This window comes from Lactuca sativa, chromosome 4 (assembly GCF_002870075.4).
Source record: "Lactuca sativa cultivar Salinas chromosome 4, Lsat_Salinas_v11, whole genome shotgun sequence".
In the NCBI taxonomy this organism is placed as follows: Eukaryota; Viridiplantae; Streptophyta; class Magnoliopsida; order Asterales; family Asteraceae; genus Lactuca; species Lactuca sativa.
In genome coordinates this window covers 399,256,013-399,262,012 of record NC_056626.2, presented here as the reverse complement: position 1 = coordinate 399,262,012, position 6,000 = coordinate 399,256,013, and positions in this window count along the sequence as shown.

Below are 6,000 nucleotides of genomic sequence, written 5' to 3'. Positions count from 1 at the left end.
TAAGCATTCCTAGTTTAAAAGTACTCTATCTGAACCTCTAAACTGCCAACACTTTCTCTATGGTATGATGTAAGACCTACTGCTAGGTCAATTTTCATGAACTTCTATTGCATCATTAATACCAGTATATTGGCAGATGATTTCTCTATTACTATAACTCTCACCCTGATCTTGGATTATGTTGATTTAATCCATGAAACACCCTATTCATATTCGCAATAGGCTCTTACTATTGCTATCATTTCTATGATCTTCCAGTGAAGGATGCCTCCACGAAAGCGTCCCAGCAGAGGAAGACCTGAAACTCAAACCCCTCCTCCACCACCTCCTCCTCCGCAGTTCGATCCGGTGTTGTTCCAAGCGGCTGTGACTGCGGCTGTAACAGCAGCCATGGCCCAAATGAACTCGGGTGATGCGAGCGGTGGAAATTCTAGATTTGGTGAAGTCCACCAGCGAGTGCAGGGATGCACTTATAAGGACTTCATGAATTGTAACCCTGCTTTCTTCGATGGTACCGGAGGAATTCTGGCGTTGTCCCAATGGTTCGAAAGGACCGAAGCTGTATTCGAGATGTGCTCTTGTCCCGAGGAGAGCAAAATCAAGTTCGCTACTGCTACCCTCACTAATAGGGCTTTGTCATGGTGGAACGGCCATGTCAACGCACTCTCCTTGGTCACAGCCAATGCCATGGGCTGGGACACTCTAAAAGATCTCATGAGAGGAGAGTACTGCCCTAGGGGCGAAGTTCAGAAGCTTGAGGAAGAACTCTGGAACCTCAAGATGAAGGGGACCGACATAACAGCTTATACGGCCATGTTTTGCGACTTGGCGGCTATGTGTCCCAACATGATCCCCTCTGAAAGCAAGAAGATTGAGCGTTACGTCTGGGGTTTAGTGCCCCCGTATCGAGGAAATGTTCTGGCTTCACGCCCTACCACTTTCGACAGCGCCAAGGAATTGGCCCAGAGTCTGATCAATCACGAAATCTCCTCCACTCCAGCAGCAACAACCACAACAACCACTGCACCATCCGGATCCTCTGACAGAAAAAGGAAACGGTGGGATAAGAAGAAGGGCAAGAAAACTCAAACCGCCTCCAGGGATCAGCAAATTGTGGCGGTTCATGCTGCCACCACCCCGGCCGTACCAGCTGCTCCAGCCCCACCGAAAGCTTACAGTGGGAACTTGCCTAAATGTCCCAAGTGCCCTTTTCACCACAACGGTCCATGCCGTGAATTGCAGTGTTCCAACTGCGGTCGGAAGGGCCATATTGTCCGATTTTGCAAGGCCCCTCCCAAACCTATCACACAGGTTCCTGGTACGGGAGTGACCCCAACTTGTTATGGCTGCGGTGAAGCGGGCCATTTTAAGAAGAACTGTCCGAAGACTGCAAATGCTGGGGGAACTGGAAGGTTACTTGCTATCGGTCACAATGAAGCAGTAGCCGATCCCACAGTCGTCACGGGTACGTTTCTTCTCAACAACTCTTATGCCTGTGTCTTATTCGATAGTGGTGCAGAAAGAAGCTTCATAAATCAAAACTTTAAACACTTACTCAAACAAACCCCTCAACCACTAAAAGAAACATTCGTTGTAGAAATGGCTAATGGGAAGACATAAAGCTCTAATGAAATCTATATAGGTTGTACTCTCACATTAGATGATCACCCCTTTCTAATCAATCTTATACCAGTCTCAATCAAAAATTTCGATGTCATTGTTGGTATGGATTGGCTAAGCCTTCACTACGCCGACATCCTATGTTCCGAGAAAGCCATTCGCCTGAACTTTCCGAATCGAGAGACCCTAGTGATATACGGAGATAAGCCAAGTACAAACCTTCGTATCATCTCTAGTATTCAGGCTCAGAAATACTTGCGCAAAGAATATCGCGCCTTTCTTGCTCACGTCGTCGACACTAACCAGAAATCGAAGGATCCAAAGGACATTCCAGTGGTATGCGATTTTCCTGATGTCTTTCCGGAGGATCTCCCAGGCCTACCTCCTAAACGACAGGTTGAATTCAGAATCGACCTAATCCCAGGAGCTACTCCCGTAGCTAAGTCGCCCTACCGACTAGCGCCTGCCGAAATGCAAGAACTATCCGGTCAACTCAACGAACTGCTTAGCAAGGGCTTCATAAGACCGAGCTTCTCACCTTGGGGAGCTCCGGTCTTGTTCGTGAAGAAAAAGGATGGGTCATTTCGGATGTGCATCGATTATAGGGAACTCAATAAACTCACGATCAAAAATCGCTATCCTCTCCCTCGTATCGACGACCTATTCGACCAACTCCAAGGAGCCAGTTACTTCTCCAAGATTGATCTTAGATCCGGGTATCACCAATTACGGGTGCTCGAGGAAGATGTTCCAAAGACAGCTTTCCGAACCCGCTACGGGCATTTCGAGTTCGTAGTGATGCCCTTTGGACTGACTAACGCCCCCGCAGTATTCATGGACTTGATGAATAGGGTATGTCGTCCATATCTAGATCAGTTCGTCATCGTCTTTATTGACGACATTCTTGTCTACTCTCGGAGCGAGGAAGAGCACAGAAGCCATTTACGATTAGCCCTGGAAACCCTACGATCCGAGAAGTTGTACGCGAAGTTCTCTAAGTGCGAGTTTTGGATCCGGAGAGTAGAATTCTTAGGGCACGTGGTCAGTGAAGACGGAATCCACGTGGACCCCTCCAAAATCAAGGCTATTAAGAACTGGTCAACACCAAAGACGCCCACGAAAATTCGTCAATTTCTAGGCCTCGCTGGCTACTACCGACGGTTCATCCAAAACTTCTCTCGGATTGCGAAGCCTCTCACCATGTTAACACAGAAGGGTGTGCCATTCGACTGGGAAGAGAAACAGGAGAAGGCATTTCAAACCCTGAAGCGAGCCCTATACACCGCACCAGTATTATCCCTTCCCGAAGGGACAGAAGATTTTGTTGTATACTGTGATGCATCCAATCAGGGGCTCGGTTGTGTCTTGATGCAACGAGGCAAGGTTATTGCCTATGCCTCGAGACAGCTAAAGAACCATGAGGTGAACTACACAACTCACGACCTCGAGTTAGGAGCGGTCGTCTTCGCACTAAAAATCTGGAGACACTACTTGTATGGGACGAAGAGCGTGGTGTACACTGATCATAAAAGCCTCCAACATATACTGAACCAGAAGGAACTCAACATGAGACAGCGTCGATGGGTCGAACTACTTAACGATTACGACTGTGAAATTAGATATCATCCGGGGAAAGCCAACGTAGTAGCAGACGCCCTGAGCAGAAAAGAGTATTCCGGACGAAGAACCAAGTCGCTAACCATGACTATACATTCACATCTATCCACGCAGATCAAGGAGGCTCAGCTGGAAGCCTTGAAGCCTGAAAATGTGGCGGGAGAATCCCTGCGCGGAATGGATAAAAATCTGGAGGTTAAGGGTGACGGAACCTATTACTTTATGGACCGAATCTGGACTCCACGCCATGGAGGTTTTAGGGATTTGGTGATGAGAGAAGCACACAACACTCGTTACTCCGTCCACCCGGGTTCAGATAAGATGTACCTGGATCTCAAAAAGCTTTACTGGTGGCCGAACATGAAAGCGGAGATCGCTACCTTTGTAGGTAAGTGCCTTACTTGCGCGAAGGTCAAAGCAGAATGTCAAAAGCCATCAGGACTCCTCCAACAACCAGAAATACCAGAATGGAAGTGGGAGCGAATCACAATGGACTTCATCACCAAGCTGCCCAAGACAGCAGGTGGATTGGATACCATTTGGGTCATTGTTGACAGGTTGACCAAGTCCGCCCAGTTCCTACCCATCAGAGAGACGGATAAGATGGAAAAGCTCACTAGGACTTATATAAAAGAAATAGTGTGATTGCATGGCGTCCCTATATCTATTATATCAGACAGAGATAGTAGATTCACCTCTAGATTTTGGCAATCATTACAAAAGGCACTAGGGACGAGGCTGGATATGAGTACAGCCTACCATCCGCAGACTGATGGACAAAGTGAGAGGACGATCCAAACATTAGAAGACATGCTGAGAGCTTGTGTGATCGACTTCGGAAAATCGTGGGATACACACTTACCTCTTGTGGAGTTTTCCTACAACAATAGTTATCACACGAGCATCAAGGCAGCCCCATTCGAAGCTCTCTACGGCCGGAAGTGCAGATCCCCGTTGTGCTGGGCCGAGGTGGGAGACACTCAGTTAGCTAAAGGACGAGTTCCTGATAGCGCCCTCACTGGTCCAGAGATCATTCGAGAGACGACCGAGAAGATTGTACAAGTACGTGAACGACTAAAAGCCGCTAGGGATCGACAGAAGAGCTACGCCGACAAACGAAGGAAACCCTTGGAATTCCAGGTCGGAGACCGGGTCCTTCTGAAGGTCTCGCCCTGGAAAGGCACGATACGCTTTGGGAAGCGTGGAAAGTTAAACCCAAGGTACATAGGGCCTTTTGAGATTCTTGCCAGAATCGACCCTGTAGCTTACAAACTAAACTTACCCCGCGAGCTAAGTAACATACATCCGACCTTCCACGTCTCCAACTTGAAGAAATGTCTGTCGGACGAGACTCTCGTGATCCCCCTTGACGAGATCGAGATCAATGAGAACCTCAACTTCGTGGAAGAACCTGCTGAGGTTTTAGATCGTGAAGTAAAACGGACGAAACAAAGCCGCATCCCAATTGTGAAGGTTCGGTGGAACGCCAAGCGAGGACCGGAATTCACTTGGGAGCGCGAGGATCAAATGAAACTCAAATACCCTCATCTCTTCGCTTAGTAGTATTGTAATATCGTATCTGTTTGTATTCTAAATTTCGGGACGAAATTCCCCTAACGGGGGGATGATGTGACAACCCCAAATCTAATTCCGTTAAAAATCCCATTTTCACTAACGGAAAGCGTCACTATACGTTATTTTACGTAATATTTGGAATCGTCAATATCCGAATATCTAAATTTAAGCATGGTTTGATATTATTATAAGTAATATGTCTCATAGGTGTTAACCCCGTTTAACCTAATAGAGTGGTTTTACCTTCTCAACCACTTCACCCGGGTAAAAAGTTTTAACCCAGTTAACTTTAGACATCGGGTAGCCGTGTATCGGGCGCGATTCTCGAGACATATGCGATGGTGTTCCCAACATTTGAACACTCATTCACTACACACCCACTCTCTCTCTCTACTTTCTCTCTCTAGACTCAAAAACGACCCCGATTCCGCTAATTTCCGACTTCCAAACGTAAGTACTCATCCCCTATCTTATTCTAGACATGCTTCATTGAATTTGTGGGCCAAAAACCATAGGAATCAAGATTCAAAGAGGAGTTTACGGCCTAAGAAGCTCCTTAGGCCGTAAACCCCCAAATCCAAGCCAAAGACCAAGTTTCTCCTTCTTGTATGTTAGTATACTAATTAAGGCATACAACTAGAAGAGTTTGGACCTTAGAACACAAGAGAATGATGCTTGAAAAGGAGTTTACGGCCCAAGCATGTGCTTAGGCCGTAAACACCTCAAACACCCCACAAATCCATGTTTTAAGCCCCAAAAACACTTCTAGGGTGTTTGGTGAATTAGACTTGACTCCAAGGAAGGCTTGAGTGCATTAAACATCAACATTTGAGGCCAAAAAGAGGAGTTTACGGCCTAGCATAAGCTTGGGCCGTAAACACCCAAGAAATTGTGTCAAACAAGTCCCTAAACTACCCTAATGCATGAAAGGAATTAATCTAAGGCCTATGGAAGTGTGTTGTACCATTAAACACTTCATTTTGACACCAAATGAAGAGTTTACGGCCAAGGATGTTCTTGGGCCGTAAACTCCCCATAAATATGTGCCAAATTGCTCCAAACTCACTATAGGACCTTCTAGGATTTTTCTAAGCCATTTGGGACCATGTTGTACAAGTAAAACCATCACCTTAAAGGACTTATAGGAGTTTACGGCCCAAGAACAAGTCTTGGCCGTAAACTCCCCTA